General features: G+C 33.5%; 1 long non-coding RNA gene across 1 annotated transcript; it reads left to right on the forward strand.

Moving 5' to 3' along the window:
• The first annotated feature begins 956 nt into the window (after positions 1-956).
• LOC136035085 (uncharacterized) lies at positions 957-13,634 on the forward strand. Its single transcript, XR_010619325.1, has 4 exons — positions 957-1,049; positions 4,256-4,357; positions 8,061-8,252; positions 11,420-13,634. It is a non-coding gene; the product is annotated as an uncharacterized LOC136035085 (long non-coding RNA).
• The last annotated feature ends 2,573 nt before the right edge of the window (positions 13,635-16,207 follow it).

The raw sequence follows: 16,207 nt of genomic DNA on the forward strand, positions 1-16,207 counted from the left end.
TAAATATGAAAAGTTTTTTCTACTGAAAGTAAGGAGCAGCATTAAAAGTTAAAACGAACAAACATTATTACGCATATGAGGGGTTTACCTCCTCGTTATACCTCACTCTTTACACTAAAGTATTTTTAGTAATTTCAACTATTTATTCTACGGCCTTTGTGATTCAGAGGTCATTCTTAAGGAATTGGGACACAATCTAAGCTTTAGAGTAATGAGTAAGGTATTGACGAGGGTTGAACCCCCTCATATACGGATTAAAAACATACGAATATAGTATTTTGTTAAGTAAGTTAATTCGTAAGTTACGAATATTTTTTACCAATGAAAATGTTTGTAAAAAATTAAAAGTTCTAGTTTCGTTTTTAAGTAATCAAAAACTTGGAGGGCAACTAGGCCTCCTCCTTCGCTTCTTTTTTCTCAAAATCTTCTGATTAATTGCAATTAATTAATATGCAAATGTCGTTTTAATTATTTATGTGCGGAGAGCCGAGATCAAAACATGCATTAATTCAAAAACGTCCAGAAATTAAATAAAAAAAACAAACATGTTTTTGTAACGGAAAGTAAGGAGCGACATTAAAAATTAAAACGAACAAAAATTACTCCGTATACGAAAGGGGCTTTTCCTCCTCTACGCCCCGCTCTTTACGCTAAAGTTTCTTACTGTTTTAAAAATTAAAGTTAAGAGAAAGGGTCAAACTTTAGCGTAAAGAGCGGGGCGTTGAGGAGGAAAAACCCTTTTCATATACAGAGTAATTTCTGTTCGTTTTAAGCTTTAATGTCGCTCTTTACTTTCCGTCACAAAGACATGTTTTTTTTTAATAGCATTGAAATACGTAGCGAAATTTCCTCCTTTCTCATTGGCTTAAGTGCTCCTTGAGGGGTGTGTCCGAATATCTAAAGACTACTTAAACTAACTTGTCAATGAGGTTTCTTGTCTGAACGGCGCAAGTCTAATTCTCATGTCAGTCGAATATAAATATGATGGTTTCCAAAATAAAGTTAATTGTTTTTGTAAGCGTGAGGTGTAGCTAATATTTTACTTTGAGGTACGATAATTTATTTTTTATATGTACAGAATAAAAATACTAGTAGCACAAGTAAGTAAAGCTTAAGTCTTGGTTAATTTATGATAATATTTTGGATGTGGATTAAAAGGTTGCACAATGTGTGCAGTAGTTGTACTAGTGGGGTAAAAAAAAATGTACGGATAGTGGATAAAAAGCTGTGTCATTTTTTGAGGAGGAGGGATAGTACCCCCGATATGTTTGGAAGACTACCTTTTTTGTTTTCATTATAAATAATCGTTAAGTAGATACAATTACTCGGCTCCTTACTTTGAAAAATATGTCTTTGTATATCCTTGTTCTAAAAGCTATATAGGCATGGATAGAATAGAATAGATCTTTATTCTACTCTCAGAACATAAACTCTTTTAAATACATAGGTATCATCAAGTTTAATCTTACTCATCAAAAGTAACGAGCCTGAAAAAAATGTGCCTTGTTTTAGAAAATGGACAAAGACCCCCAAAAAGGTATAGAATCTTAATAAAAACAGCACCATCAGATTCAGCGTATCAGAGAACTCTACTATAGAGGTATTTTGCCATTTAATGTATTTGCAATTTTGTATATTTTTGCCAGAAGAAAGATCACGGTTTACTGACTGTCATGTTAATAACTCTCACAACATAAAAAACTGCCGAACTTGTTGCTTTCTGTCAGCTAGCCTACATTGTATATAAAAAAATATAAGCACAAAAGTACAATATATAAACATAGTCCACAGCAATGAGCCCAACTGGCTTGTCAAATAAAAATGAGTACAATGAAAAAAATAAGTACAGAAGTACACAAACATAGGTACATAAGTAAAAAGTAAGTATCATAAGTAAAATGAATAAAAATGAGTATAGGAATATAATAATGTCAATAGAATGTCAGATAAAAATGAAACATCAAACCTGAATCATTAACAATATAAATGACACATTAAAATGATGCATTACAAATTTCATTTATTTATTATTTCAAAAAACGCTGGTACAAAGGTCTTTCTGTAGCGCTCAGTTCTTGCATTAATGGGATTTAAAACTGGGATTTTTTGTGCTTTTGATCGAGGTAAACGGGGCTTTGGAGGGCAATAATGGGGTGGGATAAGTATAGATCTGTCAAATAAGCAAATTTATAAGACTTAGAAATCAGAGGAGGGTTAACATAGACCTAGTAGCTTGGCAATATCTTCCCGGGGTATGTTTTTGGCCTTGGTTTCATTACTGAAAGGGTCATTTTCCTAATATAACCTCTTTCCAAAATAGCAAAACGAAGTTTGTCTACAATTTTACCAAGAACAATCTTCACCCCCTTGTTACATATTTGTGAATTGTTTGAAAATACTATGATTGCTAAAAATGAACATGAATAAAAGGGTTGCACATTATGTGTTGTAGGTGTGCCGTAGGAATAAAAAAGTATGGATGGAGGATAGAAATGGGCTTCAATTGTGTGGGATTAAGAAATTGCCGCTACCTATTGGTTAGACAGCACATACTCGAGAATTTGAATCTACAGGTACGGGGTTTAAACACTTGAGACGCTTGGGAGATAGATAGGGTATGTATAATTTGGGCTTTTTCTGAGGTTTTTAGTCTCCCTCCCTTAGAAGACTAATCTTGAACAAAAATGATGTAGGCTGGTTTTAAAAAATAAAGAAATAATGTGAGAATATTCTAAGAAACTACCTCTAAGAAACTTGCCGGGGTGCACAGGGGGATATATAAATGACGATGGCGACTCAGGGAATGGTCGATTAGCAATCACCATCAACAAAGCTCAAGGGCAATCATTAGAATCATGAGGTATAGATCTGAATACGGATTGTTTTCCCATTGACCATTATATGTTGCATGTTCAAGAGTCGGTAAACCTGACAATCTATTTATATGCACAGACAATGGGACAGCAAAGAATGTTGTATATTCGCAAGTTTTACGTAGTTAAAAACATATATATATATATATATATATATATATATATATATATATATATATATATATATATATATATATATATATATATATATATATATATATATATATATATATATATATATATATATATATATATATATATATATATATATATCTATCTATCTATCTATATTCACAGGTGGGACATAGGGACACAACTACAATGGCGCGTAACTAATATGGCACGTAACGACTTACGCGCGCGGGGGGGCTTGGGGGGGCGCGAAGCGCCCCCACCAACTAGGTGTTGGGGTGGCGCGAAGCGCCACCCCAACAGCTAGTATATATATAAAAATAAGTTGTCTGTGTGTCTGTGTGTCGAGAGACGTCACTGTCCGCATATGATGTCTGAATTATTTCATCACATACCAATTCAAAAACGAATGTATTCAAGCCGAAGTAGCTCAGTTATATAACAACCTGTGTTGGCGCAGTGGGTTTGACCTTAGCGTGGTAATACGGGACCCAGAGATCGAACCATGCTGCAGGAATGCACTACAGGGCCGACGAAGAGACCTTAGTAGTCAAGAAGCGTCGTTAATCCGATACAAATACAGTAGCTCAGTTGGTAAAGCGTTATGTTCCAGGTTTTAGGTCCGAATGGTTCCAGAACCGAACCTTGGCTTTAGCATTAATACAAAAGAAGAAAAAAAATAAAAAAGATAAAAACTACAAAAAATACTAAAATGAAAATACTATAAAAACTAAAAAAGCTAAAAAACTAAAAAGAGCTAAAAAAAGGGTAAAAAACTAAAAAACTAAAAAAAAAAACTAAAAAAAAGGGTAAAAACTACAAAAACACTAAAAAAAAAAAACTAAAAACTAATAAAAAAACTAAAAAAACTAAAAACTGAAAAAAAAAACTAAAAAAAGGGAAAAATATCTGGTCTAAGTTACTTCAATGTTGAAGTAATTCAAAAAGAACAAACCGAAAAACAGCATAAAAACGGGCATGGAAGTATGAGAAATGGGAGTAAAATCAAATCTTTAGTATCATGATAATTCAACGAAAGAATATATACATATATACATATCTATATATATATATATATATATATATATATATATATATATATATACATATATATATATATATATATATATATATATATATATATATATATATATATATATATATATATATATATATATATATATATATATATATATATATAATTGTACTTGAAAAATAACTTCTTCTACTCTATTATTTTATTGTTACAGGATATGTCAACAAATGAGATGAGCATAACAGGAACATCAATGAGAACATCAAATATTGCTTATTTCAAAACCATCCCAGGCATTCTTAAAGTCCTCCAGATGGTAAGTAAAATCTAGAGCCTTTTTTCTAGACTAAAGTTATTTCTGTTAAATTTGACTTCTCAAATCTCAAATTTTACAGTTTTGTTTTGGTAATATCGTAAATTTTTAAGGTATTTTTGACGTTTCAGCCTGTTAAAAAAACATAGAGCTGTTTTTTTTTTCATAATTTGATTTTTGGTGTTTTTCGATTATTAATGTTTTTACTTTTGTTGTTTTTGGCTTTCCCAATGCTTGAATTTAGAATTTTTTTTTAGTAATTCTTGTTAATATTAAAGCATTAAAAGCATACCTAGAATCACCAAGAATTACGAATACTAGAATGCCTAGAAATGCGCTTGAAGGTCAAGCCTAGAGTTTGTTCTATTCTTGTGTATTGCAATTAATTTCATTTTTTTCCCAGCGTCCCGAAAATTTGAATTTTGAATTTTCCTTTCTTAAGGGCTTATTGTAAAAGTTATTACTATTTTTGTTGTGTTTTTGTGCTTAATAGCAAGTCATTGCAAAGAAATCATGTTTATTCAAACGATAGGAAAGAGCCACGTTAAAATTTTGACGTCGAACATTTGACCAGGAATTTTCTAACCGAGTTTTAAACTGTAACAAATATAATAGTTCAAAATCGGAAGTATTTTATTTACAAATTATCGTATTTTTTACACTGAATGTTTTTTTTTTTCATTTAATTTTAGCGTTTTATTTAATTGTACTGATCTTTTTAATTAAATTATTTTATTTATTTTATTCAGTTTAACGCAAATACAACTAAATGGTCCCATTGATTCTCATAGCTTTAGCATAGTTAAATAAGGATAATATTTAAAGGATGCTTTTTAGATGAGGCAAAACAAATAATTGATTTTAAGTCCTCGGAAATTGAAAATGAAATATTCAGAACAAAGAGTTTATTTATTCATCAACAGCTTTAAAAGAAAAGACAATGTATATTTAAGACACGATAATTTTTGTTCGTCTTCACTTTCAGTTAAAATTTTTTTAGATTTAATTTCTGATCTTTTTTTAAATAGTACTGATATATCTGGCACCACCTTCATGAAAAATGATGAGAAATTTAAAAAAACAAGTTTTTCAACTAAAAGTAAGAACCAATATTAAAATTTAATACGAATAGAAACTATTACATATATGAGGGGTGACCCCCTACTCAATACCTCGCTCTTTACTCTAAACTTTAAATTTTGCTCCAGTTCTTTAAAAACGACTCCTGAAATTCACGGATTGTTTAATTAGAACAAAAAGTAACTTTTTCAAAAGTACCAAAATAATTTAACGTGAAGAGTGAGGCGTCGAGGAGGGGGAAACCCCCTCACATGCGTAATACCTTCTTTTCGTTTTAAATTTTAATGTTGCTTCTAATTTTCATTCGAAAACAAATGTTTTTATATTTAATAATGAGGAAAAGATGAGATGGCTAGGACACGCTCTGTGGAAAATGAATGATAGATTGTCGAAGATTGTTTTTGTCCTTGTCAAAAATCTTCTAGGACTAGACAAAAAGCAGGTCGTCCCGAATGGAGTGGTAAGATGTTGCAACCAAAGATTTAAGGGAAATGACAACTTCCTGGAAAAATGTACAGATGGAGGCCTTGAATAGGCTGGGGCGGAGAAGGAGCTTGCTTAGCCGTGTTGGCCTCGGGCGGCTTAGCGATGCAGTGTGCTATTAGTAAAAGTAGTAGGAAGTAGTAGGAAGAAGTAGTAGTAGTAAAAGTAGTAGGAGCAAACAGTATCAGACCACAATCAAGAGCCTAGCGTAAATAATTCACGAGATTTGATTTCTTTACCCTAAAACCAAACAAAAAATCATACAAAATATTTATAGAATCGGGAAAATCTAGAAGGTGACAGCTCATAGATTTTTTATAATTTTTACTAAACACAGATAAAAGAGATGTGGGACGACGGTTTGCAGGATCATTCCGTGATCCACCTTTCAAAACAATTATGGAAGGAATACGCTCTAAAACGAGTAGGAATCCACCATTTTGAAGATAAATATTGATAAGTCTCGTCAGGTTAGGAACAAGGTCAAGAAAATTGAACTTGATAGCCCTTGTAGGTCCTTGTGGGTCAAAGGTAAGACAGACCTAAAATCAGATAGAGAAAAAGAAGGACTTACAGCTGAGACTGTATTTCTTACCAATATTTGTTATACAGGAAATAGAAACATTTTAAATATTTAGCTGACCCTCTACGATTCACTCGTCAATTCAACACGTGAAGGGACAGAAAAAGGAAAAGAGTATGGTTTGATAACAGAATTGATTACTTGCCATTCTATTCCATGGTCTTTACTGCCCTCAGAGAATTTCTTCAAATAAAATGGGGATTTAGTCTTTCGACAAAGCGAATTGTAAACTCTCCCATAAGGTTTGAAAAGCTAAGGCTGAAAGTGACACCAACATGGTTTAAGTGAAGATTCTTCCAAGTGAAGATCCTCCCACATAGTCCTCTCCACTCAACACCCCCCCCCCCCCCAAAACCAAAATTATCCCCCTTAAAAAATGTCTGTACACTTCCCAATAACCATTATTGTATGTAAACACTGGTCAAAGTTTGTAACTTGCAGCCCCTCCCCCGGGGAATGTGGGGGAATAAATCATCCCAAAGACATAGTTATTGTGGTTTTTGACTAATCTGAAAAAATGACTATCTCAAAAGTTTGATCTGTTGACTTTGGGACAAAATGAGCGTGGGAGGGGACCTAGGTGCCCTCCATTTTTAGTCAATTAAAAAGGGCACTAGAACTTTTCATTTCCGATAAAATGAGCCTTCTTGGGACATTCTAAGACCACTTGGTCGATACGATGACCCCTGGGAAAAAAAAAAACAAACAAATAAACACGCACCAGTGATCGGTCTTCTGGCAAAAACTACGAAGTTCCAAATTTTTGTAGATAGGAGCTTGAAACTTTATAATAGGGTTCTCTGATACGCTATGTGCGATCATGTGATTTTCGTTAAGATTTTTACTTTCAGGGGGTGTTTCCCCCTATTTTCCAAAGTAGGGCAAATTTTCCGAGGCTCGTAACTTTTGATGACAAAGACTAAATTTGATGAAACTTATATGTTTAAAATCAGCATAAAAATCTGATTCTTTTTATGTATCTTTTAGTATCAAAATTCTGTTTTTAGAGTTTTGTTTACTATTGAGCCTGGTCACTCCTTAGGAAGTGTTTGACAGACACAGGATTGAAAATCCAGCGCGCTAACTTCTTGTCTATTTGATTAGAACTTGGGTTTACTGGTAAACCCTAAGAATAATTTAATTGATTGATTAAAAAAGTACATCATAGAATCGCTTCTAAAGAACTGTCAACAATTATTTCAAATACTTACTTTTGATTCCAATGAGGTAATAAAATAAATATTTCTATAGTTTCAACCATCCTCAAATGGCCTAAATACCCCCCCCCCCCCCGAAACCAAAATTTAGTGAGCTAAACATTATTCCTCCAGTGCTCGGTGAGTAGACTCTAGTCTTCCCTCATGTGAACCACTGCGTATATGTCTTCCCACTACAGAGCGTGTTCTTTGGTCATCCTCGGCGACGAGTGCCTTCTGGTTGCCAATGGAGGGGTATTTTAGAAGTCTGTGATCTGGCATGCGGAAGATGTGTCCAAGGTATTGCCATCTACGTTGTCGTACCTCTCTACGCCACTTTTCATACTCAAATATCATATTCCAGGTAATATCCATTATTATTGTTGGAGTGACGGGATTTGCCATGCAGATCATCCTTGGAGATTATCCAAAATGGGTGTACACCTTATTATATCTACTTCTGATTGCCACCACTGCTTTGGTGGCTACTTTTTGTCTTTTACTATCCTACTTGGCTTCAAAAGCAACAGGAACAATCACTGCGAAAACAATTTTTGTGAGTATTCCATTTAGTCATTGGTTCCCCTCAGTGTTTCCAAATGGATTGTATTTACCCATTCAACTACTTTTGAATCGAATACGCGTCAAATTTTTGCATCGTCTTGAAATCCTTAAAAATATTTGCAGTTATGCGCATTTTTGCTATTAGAAGATCGTGATTTTTTTTATATTTTTATTTCTAAGGCCGTATCATGTTTATTAGAAAAGATTTTATTATGAAAAAAAAACAAAAAACATCAACATCAAACATCAAATGCAAGGCTCTGGTTCGGGAAAGCAGGAAGGAGATGAAATTACGTCTATGCCATGTATTCACTTAGTATCTGGTAATCAGGGTTGCCTTTGGTGAGTAGGTGGCTGAATAGGTTGTGTCCTCATCGAGGACTTTGTGTTAATAGAGGCTGAGTTTGGCAAAAAGAAGAGAAGAGTTTATTGGAGAAATTCCAATAAACAAGCCAGGGGAAGAAGAAGAATATAGACATTTAATTTTTCATTTAAAGTTGAATTAATTAATTTTAATTGATTAATTAATTTTGGTATTCATTGACTCAACTTAGTTATTCAATTGATTTTTTTAAATTTATGAATTTATTATACTGCTTAATACTTAATCAATTAATTTATGTTAGTTTAAAGTTAATTTTGGAATTAGATTTTAAATATATAAGCTGTATATCTGAGATTAACGCCACTTTTCTTTCTTGCCAAAATAAAAGAGAAAATGATAATGAAGGTGGTTAAAAGTTTAGCCTTCCTCCTCCTCACTAAAATCATCCAATTTTAAGCCTTCGATGCAGTCCCTTGATTAGGAAGATATTTTCTGATTATCAGGATTATAAAGAGAAGAGGCACCACTTTCAGTTTTATTTAATTATTTGTATTGATAAATACTTGCAGTTAGGGCTGCCTATAGAAAATTAGAAATAGCCCAAAATTAATTTGCGAAAAATGCCAAACTTTGAAAAAAAAGCTTAAGACTAAGAATAACAATAATGTATGTCCATAATATACTTTTAAGAGTATTTTTTCGCTAGATCTCAAACTCAAGACTTAATTCTCAAGATCACAGGAAAATACCCATTTGTAGAAAGGATAAGGATAGGATAAGGATACGGCATTAGACTTTACAGTCCCTACCGGCGGTGCTGAACTCCGTTTCTTGGCCCTTCAGCCAGGAAGTGCAATCGGGGGCTGGGGGCCAGCCATCCTGTGTAGAAAACTTCATTGGTAGAAACCCTGCTCGCAGCGGATAAAAGGATACGACGAGCACATATACAAGATTTCAATTCGGATTACGTGGGCACGACTTCAAAAGAATCACTAAAAATGGCAAAATGTATTGAAACTGCAATTCGGGTTATACTGAAATTGCAATGTAGTTTTAGTTGCGTGGGTATAACTTCAAAAGAAACATTCAAAGTTGACAAAATGCATTGAAACTGCAATTCGGGTTGCATTGAAACTGCAATTTGGGTTGCATTGAAACTGCAATGCACATCGTGTTACGGGGGCACTACTTGAGAAGAAACACTCAAACTTGGTAAAATGCATTTAACTGCAATTTGGGTCGCATTGAAACTGCAATTCGGGTTGCATTGATACTGCAATGCACATCGTGATACGGGGGCACTTCTTCAGAAGAAACACTGATTGAAACTGAACTGGGGTTGCTCAAAGTTGGTAAAATGCATTTAACTGCAATTCGGGTTGAATTGAAACTGCAATGCACATCAGGTTACATGGGCACTTCTTCAAAAGAAACACTCAAAGTTGACAAAATGCATTTAGCTGCAATTCGGGTTGCATTGAAACTCCATTCGGGTTGCATTGAAACTGCAATTCACATTGGGTTACAGGGGCACTTCTTCAAAAGAAACACTTAAAGTTGACAAAATGCATTGAAACTGCAATTCGGGTTACATTGAAACTGCAATGCAAATCGTGTTACTGGGGCACTACTTTAGAAGAAACACTCAAATTTGGTAAAATGTATTTAACTGCAATTCGGGTTGTATTGAAACTGCAATTCGGGTTGCATTGAAACTGCAATACAAATTAGGTTACAGGGGCACTTCTTCAAATGAAACACTTAAAGTTGACAAAATGCATTGAAACTGCAATTAGGGTTGCATTGAAACTGCAATGCACATCGTGTTACTGGGGCACTACTTCAGAAGAAACACTCAAAGTTAGTAAAATGCATTTAACTGCAATTCGGGTTGCATTGAAACTGCAATGTACATCGTGTTACGGGGGCACTACTTCAGAAGAAACAGTCAAAGTTGGTAAAATGAATTTAACTGCAATTCGGGTTGCATTGAAACTGCAATTCACATTGGGTTACGGGGGCACTTCTTCAAAAGAAACACTCAAAGTTGACAAAATGCATTGAAACTGCAATTCGGGTTGCATTGAAACTGCAATGCACATCGTGTTACGGGGGCACTACTTCAGAAGAAGCACTCAAAGTTGGTAAAATGCATTTAACTGCAATTCAGGTTGCACTGAAACTGCAAATCGGATTGCATTGAAACTGCAATTCACATTGGGTTACAGGGGCACTTCTTCAAAAGAAACACTCAAAGTTGACAAAATGCATTGAAACTGCAATGCACATCGGGTTAAAGGGGCACTTCTTCAAAAGAAACACTCAAAGTTGACAAAATGTATTGAAACTGCAGTTCGGGTTGCATTGAAACTGCAATTCGGGCTGCATTGGAACTGCAATTCACATTTGGTTACGGGGGCACTTCTTCAGATGAAACACTGAAAGTTGGTAAAATGCATTTAACTGCAATTCGGGTTGCATTGAAACTGCAATTCACATTGGGTTACAGGGGCACTTCTTCAAAAGAAACACTCGAAAGTTGACAAAATGCATTGAAACTGCAATTCGGGTTGCATTGAAACTAAAATGCACATCGTGTTACGGGGGCACTACTTCAGAAGAAACAATCAAAGTTGGTAAAATGCATTTAAGTACAATTCGGGTTGCATTGAAACTAGAATGTAATTCGGTTTGCGTGGGCACGACTTCAAAAGTAACACTGACAGTTGGCAAAATGCTTTGAAACACATAATAGGGCCAAATATGCTGTGTCGCGAGGTTTTAAGATCCTAGTCATTATGGTCGCAAACCTAACAGGGCTTTTTAATTTCTAGGAGGTCCTTCACCAATTCTCCATCGCTCTTCTATACACTACTTGTGGGCTTGCCTTACTAGTTTTCCTTACGATAGAATTGACCGAATCTGACAGAGACCATTGGGAGTTTAAAATACTGATAGCAGCAGCTGTAAGTAAAATGATTTCGTTATCTTTTGTTAGTCTCAAAACCTATTTATCACGAATCGTTGTTAATTATTTGCTATTTTTTATTTGTTAGTAGGTGCTAGCTGATATTTATTTATTAGTTAATAAAGCATTTTATACCCTCAAAAAGAGGACGTTTCTAACTTTTATTTTTCCTGACTCTTGTAAAAATAGAACTATTTCGAAAACTAATATGAAAGTAAATATTTCGTAAGTAATTATGTACGAGTTTATGTCACCTATACAAGGCCGCATCCATGATTTTTGCTCGGGGGATGGAGGGTATTCTTTTTGACGAGCTTGGTTAGGTTTTAGAAAAAATTAAACTTTGGAAAGTACAACACAAGTTTGTTCCTGATAAGTGCAGCCCCTAGCTGCCTTTATCCCATCCTGGATAGAGCTGTGGTGAGCCTATTTTGTTATATATTTGTAGATTTATACAAAATTTGTCTTTCTAATACATATTTGTGTGGTGAACCTAGTACTAAAAATTCTTTGGAAATAAACAGAAATCGAAATTTAAGTCTTAACAGAATTTTTTAAATTATGAAGATGAAAACGAATGAAATCACGAAGTGTAGTACAACCCTTCCAAGTTCTTTTAATAAAAACAAAAAACAATTAGTGTTTGCAAAATCAAATTATTTATAGTAATTAAACGTGTTGGACATACAGCAACTGTTATACCTAAAGGTCATATTTGACAGCTTCATATCTTTGAGTTAAGCGCCAAAAGGTGTTTCTAACTAGTCCTCAAAGAGGGATTAGCTTGGAAAAGTCAGAGGGATCAAGCTGTGTTTGAACACAAATTGTCCTGATGATCCTTCTACTGAGGATAGCTATCAAATGATTTTGACATTTATTTTAGAAGTATTAACTTGCAGGGCCTTTAGAATTAATAGTGATGGTGCGGTAAAAGTTGTATTAAGTTAGTATCCCATTGTTTTGTTAAATTGATTGAAATCACATCCCGTTAAGAATGGTTCTGGAAATCCCAAAGAAGATTCGAAATTCAAAAACTCGAAAGCCCAAAGAATTTTGTCGAAAATTCGTCTGCTACATGAATACAAGAAAAATTTGATTTGTAAAAAAAAAATCAGGCAAGGAGAAAAGTAATAAGAGTATAATTATACATTAAGCAGAACAAGCATTTTACTAACTTTAGTACATTAGGCCTTACGCCGGTCAAATAAAGGTATAGAATTATTTGACTTGGAATTAAAATGGTAGTCTATGAAATTTATATTATTTTAAATCTAAATTAAAATCAAAAATTTATTTCTTAATTAACAGACGTGATTACGGTGAACGAATTTTCCCTCACCCAGTAATATTTTTTTTGAACTCAAACTTTACTCTACTTTACTCAGAAAAACTTAAGTTTTTAAATAGATATCTAATAAAAACTGAAGATTAGACAGACGACTTCACAGACCAAACCTTGAAAATTATAAAGAATTAAGTGGATGAGTAATGGAGATTTTAACTTTTTTCTTGAAATAGACAATTTAGCATCATTTGCCATGCAGCCTAGTAACTTTGAGATGTGGCTGCTCAAGACTAGTTTCCGATTTTGAAGGCAAAAATAATACCAGAACAGAGTCAAATTTGAATACAAGTTGAACTCTTTTTCTGCTGTAAGATAGTAAGTTTCTTCTGGAGAATGAGCCTCCCCCCACAAGTATTGGGATTTAACTTTCTTTTCAATAGTTGTGTATTTTCCATATTAATGCACACCCTTGTTGATTGTTTTTATACGTCTATTTTCTCTACCTGGACTGTATTTACATATCAAACACGGTAAAGCACATAAATAAGTGAGATGAACACAAATAAATAATAATTTTAACTGTGTTTCGGAAATTTGTATTCTTTAAAGCATGAGCACTTCGTTTATCGTATATGTGAATGATATCTTCAATCTAAGAATGACTTCTGGGTATATTTCAAAATCTTTTCCTTTTTCTGATGATAACATAGTCTCGATCTCGAATACACACCAAAATCGTGCGGAATTGCTGTTTTTAATCGCCCAGATGAATACCTTCTGTTTTTTTTTTTTTTTTTTTTTTTTTTTTTTTTGTGTTTGTGCTGTAGCATTGGTGATTTCTCTTTTCATATATATATATATATATATATATATATATATATATATATATATATATATATATATATATATATATATATATATATTGTATAATATATTAGTTCTTCATCACTTTTTCGATGGTTTTATCTCCGTGGGGCTCTTAGAAAGTGTAAATTTTTTAAATCACACCTTATTTACCCATGAAAGTTTTTGCCCAGAAAATTTCTTTTCCGCCAAAAACTAATCCATGCTAGCCCCGCCCCTCCTTAGGTAGTGCTCATTTTCACATTTAGCATTTATCTTGTATTGAATAATCCAGTTTTAAGGAACACATTTGTATCTGTGCTTTTCCTATATCACAAAATGTTCCAGGAAAGTCTAAAAGGATTTGTTAATAGCAAGCATAATTACATGTGAAGAAAAAAGGTCTTGACCAGACATCGCAACCATCTTGAGGTTTTCGCTCTTGTAATTTATTTAGCCAGTCTTCAAAATTTGTCCTTTTATAAATTTTTTAGTTCGGAAAAACATTGTCTATTGTCTGCAAATGATTGACTTTTCTTTTCTTTTTTAGATAATGAAGTAGCTGGGCAGTAAATTTCGGAACTCTCTGTATAAGCCTGTTCTCTGTTGCATTCGTCTTTTTGTGTATAGACGCTTATTTTTACATAAAAAGACAGTGCAGCAGAACTGGTTTCTTATAATTTTAAAGTTTAAATAAAAAAAAAACAAGGGTTCTAAATCTCAAGTTAAATAGAATCTCAGTAAAATTCGCGTATATTTTTTTGCTCCCCTTATTATATTTTACTAAAAAAATAGAACCCTCAAAACATTTTAATCAATTTTGCTTCAATTTTTGCTCATCCTTCACCTAACGAATTTACTGCTCATTGAAGCTGTGCAATTATGTGGCCTCTGCTCCTGCCAAAGAACCTCTTCCTGACTCAACATACAACAACATTTTTTTATTTTATATTTTAATATAAATTTAATCAATAAAATATTGTTTCTTTGTATTCTTGCAAACTGCTTGTTGTTCTTAGAGCTAGGGATAGTTAATAGGGACGGAGTACAAGATAGAGAATATTAAAATAAATACATAACTATGTTTATCAAAACAATTTATGAAGAGCACTTGCTATACACGAACAACTATTGTATACTTTCAACTTTAAGCATCCCCTTTTAAGAAGGGGATGCCATGAAGGAAAAGTGATATTGTGGTTATGTTTCAAAAACAGTTTCGACAGACCTATTTTGGGCCCGCCATTTAGGACTTTTTGATATATAGAGTGAACCTGATAAAAGTACGAAAGGTGATCTTGCTTGTCCAAAAACCCCAATGCCAGGGTTTACTGTATCTATATGCTTACTAATGGCGAAGTAATAATAATCATAAAATGACTAAAATAATTCATTCTTTCAAATATATTGACCATCGGGTAAAGAATAATTTCAATTGAAAATATATTGCGTATTCATTGAAGAGGCAATGCTACTAATTGTTTTGGGGTGTTAAATGAGGGTTGCACTACTCATATTAATGGCCTTTTCCGTTTCTTTTTGTGCTGGATTTCTTCATTCAATTTAGTCTGTCTGGTTTAAGATTGTTAACTTAGAGGATTCGACTTATGCCCGCTCTGATCTCTAAAATTGTGTCTTTTCTTTCGCGAAAATGCATCGTTTTCATGCATTGAATTTTTAAATCAAATAACAGTGTATACAGTACTTTTGCGTTGACGATAGCTTCTGGTCTATGGATGAGCATCCAAACCCCAAAAAACCTTTGGGCGTTTTCATGAGTATCTAGGCTTGTATGAGAAGCCTAGAGGAAACTTTTAAGAACCTAATAAAATTATTAAAGAAGAATTTTTATCGTCCTTCAAAAGAACTATGCAGTAAGGTCGTGGAAATATGGCATATATTTTATGACATTTTACAAAATGATGAAGATTAGCAAAAAAATATATAAAACGCCTTTTAAACCGTCGATTGTTGAAAAGACGTTATACTTTTGACTGTGGGGGAGACCTGTACTTAACGCTTTCGGTCTCTAAAACTCATGAAAATTTGGTTATAATAGATTTTGAGTTGATTGTAAATCGACAGCAACTCTAGAACAAAAGAGGTTATAGCATTAAGCGTTAATTATTTATAGCATAAGTGCAACAGCATTTTTCATAAGCTTGCTCTTTGGGAAACAAGTTCTTTCTGCCGTTGTAATTGAAAATACCCTTTATAACAATTTTTTTTTGCCGATTCGAGATATAAGGCTCAACCCCTTTTCATAGATTGTTGGCAACAGTAGTATTTTTTTAGTGATGACTTTAGTGCAATCAGGCTGTCTAAACATAGGAATTGACTATCCCTTGTGAGGTGTTTCTTTACCTACCGTAACGGTGATACTAGTATATAGCTAGTAAGAATGGTGGGTACTCAGAAGAATGTCCATTGACACCCTGTTATCAAACAGTTCGTGGTAACGAACTGTAGTAAGGAGCGACCCGGCTCAATAGTAACCAAAACTCTAAAAAATGGAATTTTGATACC

Source organism: Artemia franciscana, chromosome 13, assembly GCF_032884065.1.
Source record: "Artemia franciscana chromosome 13, ASM3288406v1, whole genome shotgun sequence".
Lineage (NCBI taxonomy): Eukaryota > Metazoa > Arthropoda > Branchiopoda > Anostraca > Artemiidae > Artemia > Artemia franciscana.